At 46.9% G+C, this 12,786-nt stretch overlaps 1 protein-coding gene across 2 annotated transcripts in view; it reads right to left on the reverse strand.

The window, feature by feature from the left end:
- The window catches only part of PHF21A (PHD finger protein 21A), a 153,759-nt gene extending 141,242 nt beyond the window's left edge, over window positions 1-12,517 (reverse strand). Inside the window, exon 1 of one of the 2 annotated variants that reach the window (XM_040409142.1) lies at window positions 12,083-12,517. The gene's annotated coding sequence lies outside the window, so the exon portion shown is untranslated. Of the gene's footprint in view, window positions 1-12,067 lie in introns of both variants that reach the window. The other variant, XM_040409144.1, reaches the window with a different exon arrangement.
- Window positions 12,518-12,786: the final 269 nt, after the last annotated feature.

Consider the following 12,786-nt stretch of genomic DNA (forward strand, 5'->3'; position numbering starts at 1 on the left):
TGCGTTCGCATCATGCATTGCACCCATGTGGAATAGTCGCTTGTGTGAAAGGGGCCTTACTAAGGGACTTGCAACTATTTTAGTCGTAAAATAGTTGCCAGTCCCCTTTTTAACCAGCCGTGCGACAATATTTAGTTGAAAAGTCAGTTTTACCCCGTGTCTGCCAGCTGGGCGTGTGGGGGCGTCAGGGCTGGGACTCGACCTCCGACAAATTTACTAACATTTATCCCAGGAAACAGTAGTAAATGTTAGAGAAAAACTATGCCAGTGAGGAGCTGTCGTAGTTTTTACGCTAGACGCGAGGACTGCCGCAGATGCGCCTAATTTATGACAAGGTGCACGCCTCGTCATAAATTAGACGAATCTCACGGCAGTGCACGGGGGAAACTAAGATTGACATAAAAAGCCGGTCGCGCCCAACTATCTTCCCGTGTGCATGGCAAAAGACAGCTGGTAACATGAACGCTGGCATCTGATCAGAGGGGGTCCGACACTCAGGTCCCTCACGATCAGCTGTGAGAAGGCACCATGGGCTGGGCTGAGCTGTGCCCAGGCCACGTGACCAAAAGTTGTGACGTCACTAGGGTAAGCTGCTAGAAAGGCTGCAGCGCTCACAGGAGTGCTGAGGCCTTTTCAAACAGCTGGGGGTCCTGGGTGTCAGACCCCCACTGAACAGAAACTGATGACCTGTTCAGAGGATAGGTCATCAGTTACAAAGTCGGACGACTCCTTTAAGATTTCACAATACCTGTGAAACAGATTTCCACAATGCTTTGTGCTCAGGAATTAATACATGCCAATCTGTGTTATATGCCCACAGTGTGCATTATGTGCGGATTTTCTTGCAGAAAATTCTCATGCACACGATCGTATGTATTTTGCGGAGCAGATACAGAGGATGTCCAAGTGACATCCATGTTGTATTTTTTTTTTTTTTTTTACACAGACCAATTGACTTCAATGGGTCCATGATGATACGCGTATTGCGGACAAGAATGGGACGTGCTCAATGTTATTCATATCCGTTGTGCACGAAGTTGGAACGTGTCCTACACTTGTCTGCAAAATGTAGATCGCGGACCCACTGAAGTCAATGAGTACGCAAAAACAGAAAAAAATTAAAAAAAACACACGACAGATGCAACACGGATGTCATCCTTAGGCCTCATGCACACGACCGTTGTTGTGTTCCGTTCCGCAAAATGGGGTTCCGTTGTTCCGTGATCCGTTTTTGTTTCCTTTATTTTTGGAGGATCACCAGACATGAAGGAAAGTAAAAAAAAGTCGAAGTCAAGTTTGCCATGCAAATGATAGGGAAAAAACGGACGCGGACGACAATCTTGTGTCCCTCTGCGTTTTTTCACGGTCCCATTGACTTGAATGGGTCCGCGAACCGTTTTCCGTGAAAAAAAATAGGACAGGTTTTTTTTTTTTGACGGACTGGAACCACGGATCACGGACGCGGATGACAAACGGGTCCGCAGAAAGTCAATGGATCCGCAGAAAATCACGAAAAACGGAACAACGGACACGGAATAAAACAACGGTCGTGTGCATGAGGCCTTATTTGGAAGATTTGTGTTTGACTTGTTGTACTGTAGATTTTGAAATTTGCACAAACAGCTGGGACAAGTGACACAAGTAGATTTTGGTGCCGAATCGACATTGCTGTGTGCATATAGCCTTAGGTTTCCTTCACACGCACTATTTGTGGCATTTTTGGGGACATGTATAAAAATGAAAAAAGTTGTGTTTTCTTTTATACAGATATTTGTGCCATGCATTTTTTCAGATTTTTTTTCCTTTCTACAGAGAAGCCTCTAGATGCTGCAGAAACGCCCCACTAGCACCTAGAGGCTCATTTGCATATTATAAAAGTCATTATTTAGCGCGAACGGTGGCAGGCAGGGAGATATAAGTCATACAGTTATGATTTGCTGACATTAGCACATCGCTAATGTCAGCCAGTTACATAACGATTTTTCTGATGCCAGAAACCCTTTAAAGAGGACCTTTCACCGATCCTGACATTGGGAACAACTAAGTATCATGACATATACAGCGGCGCCCAGGGATCTCACTGCACTTACTATTATCCCTGGGCGCCGCTCCGTTCTCCCGTTATGTCCTCCGGTATGTTCGGGGACTTGGTTATAGTAGGCGGAGTCTGCCCTTGTTCTGCGGGCGTCTCCTTCTCCCAGGCTGTGAGCTCTGCGCTGCGATTGGCCAGCGCTACAGCCTAGGAGAAGGAGACGCCCGCAGAACAAGGGCAGACTCCGCCTACTATAACCAAGTCCCCGAACATACGGGAGGACATAACGGGAGAACGGAGCGGCGCCCAGGGATAAGGCTCCATTCACACGTCCGCAAAATGGGTCCGCATTCTTTCCGCAATTTTGCGGAATGGGTGCGGACCCATTCATTCTCTATGGGGACGGAATGGATGCGGACAGCACACAGTGTGCTGTCTGCAGCCGCAATTGCGGAGCGCGGCCTCGATTTTGGGTCCGCAGCTCCACAAAAAGATAGAGCATGTCCTATTCTTGTCCGCAGCTTGCGGACAAGAATAGGCATTTCTATGGGGTTGACGGGCTGGTGTGTTGCGGACCCGCAATTTGCGGGTCCGCAACACACCACGGACGTGTGAATGTAGCCTAAGGCTCCAGTCACACGTCCGCAATTTCGTTCTGCATTTTGCGGAACGGAATTGCGGACCCATTCATTCCTATGGGGCAGCATGATGTGCTGCCCGGACACGGAATTGCGGATCCGCACTTCCGGGTCCGCACTTCCGTTCCGCAAAAAAATAGAACATGTCCTATTCTTGTCCGCAATTGCGGACAAGAATAGGCATAATCTATTAATGCCGGCAATGTCCGGTCCGCAAAATGCGGAACGCACATTGCCGTTTTCCGTGTTTTGCAGATCCGCGGCTCCGTGTATCCGCAAAACACGTTGCGGACGTGTGAATGGAGCCTAATAGTAAGTGCAGTGAGATCCCTGGGCGCCGCTGTATATGTCATGATATTTAGTTCACAATGTCAGGATCGGTGAAAGGTCCTCTTTAAGTGCGGAAATTGACCTGATGTGTGGATTTTTAAATCTGCAGCAAGTCAACTGTCTTTGCGTTTTTTTTCACCATTTTCAATTATATCTGCAGAAAAATGGCATTAAATCTGCACCAAAAACCACAACTAAAACTTGCAGTGTTTGGTGCAGAAACGCCCAGAAATCCACATGAAAAACTGAGCAGATTTTCTGTTTTGAAACCGGCACCCATGTGCAGGTAGACTAAGGCCCCTTTCACACGGGCAAGTATTCCGCGCGGATGCGATGCGTGAGGTGAACGCATTGCACCCGCACTGAATACCGACCTATCATTTCTATGAGGCTGTTCACATGAGCGGTGATTTTCACGCATCACTTATGCGTTGCGTGAAAATCGCAGCATGCTCTATATTCTGCGTTTTTCACGCAACGCAGGCCCCATAGAAGTTAATGGGGTTGCGTGAAAATCGCAAGCATCCGCAAGCAAGTGCAGATGCGGTGCGATTTTCACGCATGGTTGCTAGGTGACAGTCTATTCACTGTATTATTTTCCCTTATAACATGGTTATAAGGGAAAATAATAGCATTCTGAATACAGAATGCATAGTAGGTGATCAATTGAGGGTTAAAAAAAATTAAAAAAAATTAACTCACCTTCTCCTCTTGTTCGCGTACCTCCCGGTCTCTTCTTTACTTCTCAAAAGATGAACTATCGGCTAGGACCTGTGGTGACGTCAGATCACATGCTCCAATCACATGGTCCATCACCACGGTGATGTACCATGTGATTGGAGCATGTGATCTGACGTCACCAAAGGTCCTTTAGCCCATAGGTCATTAAAGAAGTAAAGAAGAGACCGGGAGCTACGCGAACAAGAGGAGAAGGCGAGTTAATTTTTTTATTTATTTTTTTTTAACCCTCAATTGATCACCTACTAAGCATTCTGTATTCAGAATGCTATTATTTTCCCTTATAACCATGTTATAAGGGAAAATAATACAATCTACAGAACACCTAACCCAAGCCCGAACTTCTGTGAAGAAGTTCGGGTTTTGGTACCAAACATGCGTGATTTTTCTCACGCGAGTGCAAAACGCATTACAATTCCCGCAACGCACCCGCACATTTTCCCGCAACGCCCGTGTGAAAGAGGCCTGCGTGACGGATTAAGTCCGGATGCGTTCAGGGTGCGTTCAGTGAAACTCGCACTATTTTGCAAGCAAGTTCAGTCAGTTTTTTCTGCGATTGCGTTCAGTTGTTCAGTTTTTTTCACGCGGGTGCAATGCGTTTTCATGCGTTTTTCACGCGCGTGATAAAAAACTGAAGGTTTACAAACAACATCTCTTAGCAACCATCAGTGAAAAACGCATCGCACCCGCACTTGCTTGCGGATGCAATGCGTTTTTCACGCAGCCCCATTCACTTCTATGGGGCCAGGGCTGCGTGAAAAACGCAGAATATAGAACATGCTGCGATTTTCACGCAACGCAGAACTGATGCGTGAAAAACAAAGCTCATGTACACAGACCAATTGAAATTAATGGGTCAGGATTCAGTGCGGGTACTATTCATTCACGTCACGCATTGCACCCGCGCGGAAAACTCGCTTGTGTGAAAGGGGCCTAATACTACCATCGCATCAGATTTTTCTGATACTCTGTACTGGAAGTGTCGTATTTGGCATAGCCAGGCACCGCCAAGGCCCACCAGATCCCTGTTTGCTATAATGGGATCCATCAGGTATCCAGCATGATTGCTAGCTTTCTGTCAGGAAAAAAAAAACACCACATGCAGTGCTATTTTTCAGGAAGAAAGCTGGCAAGGATTCGGCAGGTCCTGGCTATGCCGAATACATCGATTCCAGAAGTCTGCTCCTCTGCAGGGATACACTGCTGGAATACCATAGCACAGATGTGAAACAAGCTTATTAGGGTAGGTTCACAATTCCGGCAGCAAGTTGCGGCATAAAATGGCGGGAATCGACAAGACAAAACCTGCAGCATTTGTCCGGCCGATTCTCAGCATATTTGCAGGATAGCCGCCGGACCCCATTATAGTTAATTATAGTTGCATCCGGCAATGATGTTCCCAGCTGAAAAAGCTAGACGGATCGGCAAACGCAAATGTGAAACAAGGTAAAAAAAAAAAAAAGTTTCTGAAATGGATACTGAAGTTGGGATATAGCCCCAGATTTAGGCTACATGCACACGACCGTATGTGTTTTGCGGTCCGCAAAAAAAAAAAAACGGATGACATCCATATGCCGTCCGTTTTTTTTTGCGGATCCGTTGTAACAATACCTAAAACTTACAAGAATAGGACTTGTTAAAAAAAAATTGCGGGGCTACGGAACGGACATACGGATAGCACGCGGTGTGCTGTCCGCATTTTTTGCGGACCCATTAAAATGGATGGGTCTGCATCCTATCCGCAAAAAAACAGAACGGAACGGACAGGGAAACAAAATACGTTCGTGTGCATGAGGCCCTATGCACATTAGTTCAGCCGTATATTTTTTGTATAATTCTGCACCAAAATATCCTGATCTCACTCAGAAAACAGATGAGAAGCATCTCAATGATGAGCTTTACGACACTGATAACTTCCCTGCGGTGAATCTGCTGCTCGACAGGTTCATGACCAGGAAAATAGCAGTCAGCAGACACTTTTGATGGCCACGAAGAATTAGGCCTCTTGCACACGAACGTTTTTTTCCCTCCGTTTACGTTCAGTTTTGCGTGTTGCGTGTACGGAACCATTCATTTCAATGGATCCACAAAAAAAAAAAAAAAAAAACACGGAAGATACTCTGTCTGCATTCCGTTTCCGTATTTCCGTTTTTTCGTTCCGTTCAAAGATAGAACATGTCCTATTATTGTCCGCATTACGGACAAGGATAGTACTGTTCTATCAGGGGCCAGCTGTTCTGTTCCACAAAAAACGGAATGTACACGGACGTCATCCGTATATTTTGCGGATACGTTTTTTGCGGACCGCAAAATACTGAAAAAGCCATACGGTCGGCCTTACACAGACTGTGCCACTCAATGCACTTCTATAAAAGACAACAACGCGTCCCACATCAGAGTGAAAGCTGCCATATAGCCTGGACCTAAAGGGAGAAGTGTAAGGCCTATTGTCAGTGTGACTTATCATTTTATCAAACACTTGTTGATAAATGTCACAGAGATGCAGACTTTAAGGCCACCTGCACACGGGTTCGGGTGAACGCACGTAAGATCTGTACAGATTTCCGTGCGGATTTATGTAGCATATCTGCACCAAAATCCACAAAGTCTAAGGCCCCTCTCACACGGGCGAGTTTTCAGCGCGGGTGCAATGTACTGAATCCGGACCCATTCATTTCTATAGGGCTGTGCACATGAGCGGTGATTTTCACGCATCACTTGTGCGTTGCGTGAAAAACGCAGCAAGCTCTATTTTGTGCGTTTTTCACGCAGTGCAGGCCACATAAAAGTGAATGGGGCTGCGTGGGCGGCTTCCGTGGGCGGAAGGCACACGGGCGGCTTCAGTGGTTTGCCAGGAGTGGCTCTAAAGACAGAACAGGTGCAGATCTTTCCTTATACCTTATGGTAGGCTCCAATCCTGGTTTTGGCTCACAAAAACTGATGGAAATAACTGACCAAACACTGCCGTGTGAATGAGGCTTAACACACAAACCAAACATGGACATTGTCACGAATGAAACACGTACTGAATTTTTTTCACGGATCTCAAACGGACACAAATGTAAACGAGATTTTAGGGGCTCATGCGCACATCCATATGTATTTTGTTGTCTGCAAAACACAGATCCGCAACAACAAAAAAACATGACGCCTGTGTGCATTTGTATTTTGCGGAACGGAATAGGACATGTTCTATTTTTTTTTTGCAGAAAGGACATACGGAAACGGAATGCACACGGAGTGAGGGTTCACTCACCCGTCCACAATTTCGTTCCGCATTTTGAGGAACGGAATTGCGGACCCATTCATTTCTATGGGGCAGCACGATGTGCTGCTCGGATCCGGAATTGCGGACCCGCACTTCCGGGTCCGCAATTCCGATCCCGAAAAAAATAGAACATGTCCTATTCTTGTCCGCAATTGCGGACAAGAATAGCTATTTTCTATTAAGTGCTGGCGATGTGCGGTTCACAAAATGCAGAACGCACATCGCCGATGGACCCCAACTTCTGTTTATTTTGCGGACTCATTGAAATCAATGGTTCCGCATACGGTCCGCAAAAAAAAAAAAAAACACAACGGACACAAAAAGAAAATACGTTCGTGTGCACGAGCCCTTGTCACGTACATTTTCCACACCATGTGGATGAGATTTTTAAACTCTCATCTACTTTGCTGCTGCCACAAAATGCTGTTGGAGTTTCCACACAGAAACCTATCATGGAAAATCTGCAGCATTTTCAACACGTGAGGACGCAGAGACTTGGGCTACCGAAGTGTAATACAGCACCAGCAAGGAGCATGAGATTAGACAAATCTTATGTACACTTTTCTTTTTTCATACGGAAATTGATCTACCGTGCAGATTTTTTTTTGTGTGTGCAGATTTCACTCTTTGGAATGCAAGGGCGAGATCTGTGGCAAAACTGCATCAAATTTGCAACTAAAAACGCAAGTAACACATGAGGTTTTTTGTGTGGTTTGCGTTTGTGTTCAGTTCAGTTTTTTCCGCGCTGGTGCAATGCGTTTTGATGCGTTTTTCACACGAGTGATAAAAAACTGAAGGTTTACAAACAACATCTCCTCGCAAACATCAGTGAAAAACGCATCGCACCCGCACTTGCTTCCGGATGCAATGCGTTTTTCACTGAAGCCCCATTCACTTCTATAGGGCCAGGGCTGGGTGAAAAACGCAAAATATAGAACAGGCTGTGATTTTCATGCAACGCAGAACTGATGCGTGAAAAAAAAAAAAAAAAAGAAGAAGAAACGCTCATGTACACAGACACATTTAAATGAATGGGTCAGGATTCAGTGTGGGTGCTATGCGTTCACGTCAAGCATCGCACCCGTGCGGAAAACTCGCTCGCGTGAAAGGGGCCTTAGGCCTCGTCCACATTTCCCTTTCTCCGCACTTTCCACAGACAGCACACGTACCCATTTATTTCAATGTGTCTGTTCACACATCAGTATTTTTTTTTACTGACCCTAGGTCACTGAAAAAATCATGGTGACATGCGCCACTTTGGCCTGCGATGTTCTATGTCTGTATTTCACTGCCCACTGATAGCAGATGCTCTGGAAATTAATTTTCAGCTGAGAAGCGTCCGTGGAATACTGATGACACGCAGAGGGTAAAAAAAATGGACTCATGGACCAAACACGGATGCATCACGGATCTAACAAGTACTGATTTTTTTCACGGACACAGAAATGTGAACGAGGCCTTAGGCCTAAGGCCTCATGCACACGACCGTTGTTTTGGTCCGCATCCGAGCCGCAGTTTTTGCAGCTCGGATGCGGACCCATTCACTTCAACGGGGCCGTAAAAGATGCGGACAGCACTCAGTGTGCTGTCCGCATCCGTTGCAACGCAAAAAAATATATAACCTGTCCTATTCTTGTTCGTTTTGCGGTCAAGAATAGGCAGTTATATCAATGGCTGTCCTTGCAGTTCCGCAAATTGCGGAACGCACACGGACTCCTTCCGTGTTTTGCGGATCCGCAATTTGCGGGCAGAAAAACACACAATGGTTGTGTGCATGAGGCCTAACTCACATGTCAGTGTTTGGTCAGCAATTTCCATCAGTGATTTTAGACCAAAATCAAGAGCGGAGGCTACATAGAGATAAGGAATAATGGAAAAATCTGCACCTGTTCTTTTAGACCCGCACCTGGGTTTGGCTCACAATCACTGACCGAACACTGACTGTGTGAACGAGGCCTTACAGTGGCAACAAAGTGGATGAAAATGTAACAAATGTCATTGGCACACTGCAGAAAAGTATCTGTGTGCACAGCGGCAGGCGGTGTGGATTTTTAATTCGGAGCCTGTTAATTCTTTCTACAGATGTCCACTGTGGATTTCACTCTTTAAAAATGCATGGAGTAAAATCCACAGCAAAATTCAGCAGAGTTTGCTGTAAAATTTGCAGAGTATTTTTTCTGTCCTGCAAATTATACTGTGCGCTTAATAAATTAAACAACGCTCTGCTATACGGCACCTGGAATAGTACGGCGTCATAGGGACCCCAAGAACGTTTTGATTTGTTATGCCCACTGTGGTCGATGTACACGTATGGTACCCTGAATACTATGGCGCCATAGGGACCCCATGTGCCTCCTCTCAAGACCGTTTTGATTTCTTCGGCCCACTGAGGTCCATGTATTCCTATGGCACACAAAGTTGCATAACCTCATATTCATACTACCTTTACCAAAGCATACTAACAGGATACAAAAAGAAGGAGCAGCTCCAGTCGCACACCAAGTTGCACTGACTGATACTAGTCCATAATTGCAATAATTTATCAGCTGGGAGTTACTGAATCTGACAACCCCATTATTAAATACATTCAGAGGGGTAAGGCCTCTTTCACACGGGCGAGATTTCCGCGCGGGTGCAATGCGTGGTGTGAACGCATTGCACCCACACTGAATCCGGACCCATTCACTTCTATGGGGCTGTGCACATGAGCGGTGATTTTCACACATCACTTGTGCGTTGCGTGAAAATCGCAGTATACTCTATTTTGTGCGTTTTTCACGCAACGCAGGCCCATTAGAAGTGAATTGGGCTGCGTGAAAATCGCAAGCATCCGCAAGCAAGTGCGGATGCGGTGCGATTTTCACTCATGGTTGCTAGGTGACGATCGGGATGGGGACCCGATCATTATTATTTTCCCTTATAACATGGTTATAAGGGAAAATAATAGCATTCTTAATACAGAATGCTAAGTAAAATAGGGCTGGAGGGGTTAAAAAAATAAAGAATATTTGAACTCACCTTAATCCACTTGCTCGCGCAGCCCGGCTTCTCTTTGCTGTCCAGGAGGAAAATTACCTGTGGTGACGTCACTGCGCTCATCACATGGTCCATCACATGATCCATCACCATGGTGATGGATCATGTGACGGACCATGTGATGAGCGCAGTGACGTCACCACAGGTCCTTTTGCTCAAAGAAGAAAGAAGAGAAACCGTGCTGCGCGAACAAGTGGATTAAGGCGAGTTAAAATATTCTTTATTTTTTTTTAACCCCTCCAGCCCTATTTTACTTAGCATTCTGTATTAAGAATGCTATTATTTTCCCTTATAACCATGTTATAAGGGAAAATAATAAAATCTACACAACACCTAACCCAAACCCAAACTTCTGTGAAGAAGTTCGGATTTGGGTACCAAACATGCCGATTTTTCTCACGCGCGTGCAAAACGCATTAAAATGTTTTGCACTCGCGTGGAAAAATTGCACATTTTCCTGCGACGCACACGCATCTTACCCGGAAATCCATGACGCCCGTGTGAAAGAGGCGTAAAAGGCCACAGAAACACATTTGCAGAGGAATAAAAATAAATAAATCAACCACCAGTAAATGCTCTTTCCCCCCAGGACAATACCCATAGATGTCTGCAGAGTACACCATATACACAATAGACTAGTGTCCATCTACAGCTTAAAGGGGTTTTCTCCAAAGGGGATACTCTGGATAGATCATCAGTATCTGATCAGTGGGGGTCTGACACCTGGAACCCCCGCCGATCAGCTGTTTGAGAAGGCACCAGCACTACTGTGTGCGCCGCAGCCTTCTCTTACCTTTCCCTAGGCCAGTGATGCCACGTTTATGTGTCACGTGGCCTAGGAGCAGCTCAGCCCCATAAAAAGTAAATGGGGCTGAGCGAGATACCAAGCAGAGCCACTATAAAATGTATGGCACTGTGCTAGGTGAGCCAAGAGTAGGCCTTGGTGCTACTGCTAGCGCCGATGCCTTCTCAAACAGCTGATCAGCGGGGGTCCCCGGTGTTGGACCCCCACCAATCACATACTGATAACTTATCCAGAGGATAGATCATCAGTAGGACAAGAATAGGCATTTCTATAAAGGGCCGTCCGTTCATTACGGAAGGCTCGCAGGCAGCATCCGTGTTTTGCTTGTGTGAACAAGCCCTTAAACTGAGTTTATTCGACAATTCCTTCCCTAAACCTTCCCCACCCCCAGCAAACAATGCCCAAAAGGACTCTGCCAACTATAATGGAGCCTGTCCTGCAACCTGGCGTTTTAACCCGGACAAAAATAGCCATTTTGTCCTGTATTTTTTACGCAATCTGCCATGGAGCCCCCTAACGTAGCCTCAGAACACGGCCTTTAAAAAAAAAAAAAAAACACTGAAAGAAAAAATGCTTGTGTGCGTGAGCGCCAAAGGGGTTGTCCGGTAGTGAAAAAACATGGGACGCTGGCTTCCAAAAAAAATTAAAAAATTAAATCAGCGCTCTTTTTGGAAGCAAACAGCCATGTTTACATCTATTCCTGGACAGTGGGTGGAGCTAAACCATCCTCTGTTTCCAAGGGCAACCACAGATTTTTTTTTTGTGTTTTTTTTTTAAAAGCGTCTAACAAGGCAGAATAAAACCTGAAACTACTCCGAACCTGCACAAAAGAAGTGAAGCAAAAGTACTGGCAAAGTTGCTTCACATGAAGGTGGATTTAAAGGGGAGGCAAGAGGGCCCCAAGTGAAGTTGCCCTTTAAATCTGCGCCTCTCTCTCACACTCGGTTGTCACTCACACACACTGTAAGGCTATGGCTCCCAGAAATGGCCCAGGAGTTGGAGCGGGGGCAGGGCGGCGCACTTTCCCTGGAGTTGGTGAGGAGTCCCCGGACACACAGGGCTGCCCGCTGTCCCCTCAGCACCACACTCCCCGGCTCCCGGGCCTGCTCAGCCCTCACTTCTCACTCCCAAGTTTTCGGCTCCTACTCCCCCATCCCTGTAAGGCTCCCTCCGGCCTGAGCGACCCCCACAGCCGCCGCCGCCCCCTCACCGGCCCACACCTGCTGCAGGACTACCTCGCTTCTGAGGGGGGACCGCCGGGGATGCTCCCCACTCCTCCTCCTCCTCCTCCTCTTCTTCTTCTTTCTTTCTTCTCCTCTTCTTTCATGGGAGGGAAGCCCAGTCTGTCACCGCCACATCTTTCCTCACAGCGCCCCCCCCGGCCCACCACAGGCTGGGGGTAAATAACATTGAAGGGGGGGTGGTGGGGGACACCCCCCAGTAAAAGGTGAAGGGGTTAGGGGGGGGAGTCAAGAAGGTAAAGTATAAAGCCAGAAAGAACGGAAAGAGACAAAGCTGGCGGCACCGGGGAACGGGAGGAATTAATTGCCCCCGTTAGGGCAAATAAATAAATAAAGAGAAAGTGATGGCCAAAGAAGAAGAACTCTCTCCCTCCCCGAACCGCAGTGCACCCGGAGCTGGATCCCTCCGCCGCACTCTTCTCTTCTCTCTCTCCCCCCCTTACACCCCCTCCTCCTCTCCACTACCAAGCGCGTTCCCGCGGGGTCCTATCAGCTGAAGCAGGGAGGGGTGTCGGGAGCGCGCCTGCACAGGCCCCTGTGACGTAGAAAGGAAAAGCGGCCGGCGAGCGGAGGGAGAGAAGGGGGTGTGATTGGAGGATTCGGGTTTTCTCCCTCAAATACGTTCGATAAGTTGACCGGAAGGTTGGCAGGGACGGAAAACCCCCGTTCGGTGAGGAAACGTCGGGTCTCAGAGTCGA

The sequence above is a fragment of the Bufo bufo genome, chromosome 10 (genome assembly GCF_905171765.1).
Source record: "Bufo bufo chromosome 10, aBufBuf1.1, whole genome shotgun sequence".
NCBI classification, from domain to species: domain Eukaryota; kingdom Metazoa; phylum Chordata; class Amphibia; order Anura; family Bufonidae; genus Bufo; species Bufo bufo.